Source organism: Belonocnema kinseyi, chromosome 5, assembly GCF_010883055.1.
Source record: "Belonocnema kinseyi isolate 2016_QV_RU_SX_M_011 chromosome 5, B_treatae_v1, whole genome shotgun sequence".
Classification (NCBI taxonomy): Eukaryota; Metazoa; Arthropoda; class Insecta; order Hymenoptera; family Cynipidae; genus Belonocnema; species Belonocnema kinseyi.
Window position 1 is genome coordinate 57,058,456 of NC_046661.1, and position 1,585 is coordinate 57,060,040.

A 1,585-nucleotide genomic window follows, 5' to 3' on the forward strand; every position below is an offset into this window, starting at 1 on the left:
TTAAATCACAAAAGTTCTTCTGAAAAATCGAAATGTTAATTAAAAAACACGTGTTTTTATATATTAATTTGTCGGTGAAATTTTTTGTATAATTTTAATTTTAAATTCAAACAATAATTTTTAACGCTTTAAATATTAAACAAAAATTTATTTGATAACAATATTTTATTATCGTAGTTTTAATAAATAATTAATATTGATTAAGAAACAACTTTATTTGGAGAGTCTTATTATTTTAGAATTTTCGAATTCGTTAATATTATAAACTGTCCAGGAATTTTATTAGTTTTGGAATTGTATTTTTTGGGACAGAGAGTTTTACCGAGTCGGGAATTTTATTTTTCGGGATATTTCAGCCGTCCCCATAGAATTACAGAAAATTTGCTCTAATTATAATTTCGGCGCTCGATCTTGTTGATTTTTTCCTACAGTATTATTAAAAAGAAATGTGTATGGAAATTTTTGATATCACAAAGTTAAAGATAATCTGAATTAAAAATTTAAAAATTCGGTGTACATCCAATTTTTATTCTTGGGTCTTGGTAATTTTTTTCTAATCCATTTCAGTGACTGATAAACAGGGGTGATTTTCTCTTAGAAAATAAGTGATTAAAATTTGAAAAAATTGGGTAGTCTTTTTTGACATCTAGGTATGTAAAAAAGGTAAACTGCAGAAAATTTAAAAACTAATTTAAGAACTATTTATACTCTTTTAAGATACCAACACAATTCACATAACACTAATTGTAAAATTTGCAAATTTTTAGGCCTTCAGTTTAGGAACTTGAATTTTAACGTTAAAATTGCTTTATTTTCAGAATACAGCCTTATTGTTTGAATTTTCAGAATTTTTCGACATTTTTCAAAATTGTTAAAAGGCGCAAAAGTTTGAATTTAAAATTTAAAAATGCAAAAATACACCATTTTCCATGTTCATTTGCAATCCAGCGAGTCACTTTCTTTCGCTTCTTTTCAAACTCGATCTTTTGCTTTCAGTTTTCTTTTTAAACTATACCTTGAATTCAACGCATTTCAAATTAAATGTTTGCAGCTACATTTAGATTGAATTATACAAAGGTTTTTTGTTTTATATATAAATTAATTAAAACATTTTATTGGTCTTGCACGACTGTAATTTATAACTCTAAAATGGAATAATTGTAGCTCAAACATGAAAAAGTATAGACTAATTTCATATTTAAAGAAATTCTATCACATATATTGAACTATTAAAACCTCTGACCTTTTTTAAGGTTTTTAAATCTCTTTTAAAAACTTTTTTTAAACAATTTTGGTTATGATTTCTTAATAAAAGAATAAGTGCTATTTAGTCTCCAGAACAGCAATTTCAAAAATATTTAAAGCCTTAATAATTTAGACATTTTAAATTCGTAGTCTTCAGAGTATATTGAATAATTTCAAATTTAAATCTATTTAAATATTTGATCTGAATTTTTGAATGGAAAGTGTTCGATAATTTTAGATTGAAACCTCTCAAATTATTTAGTTACAAATTAAAATCATACAGCTTCAAGTTTTATTTATTTTTTGATAATTTGCCCCCCCCCCCCAATTATATTTTTTG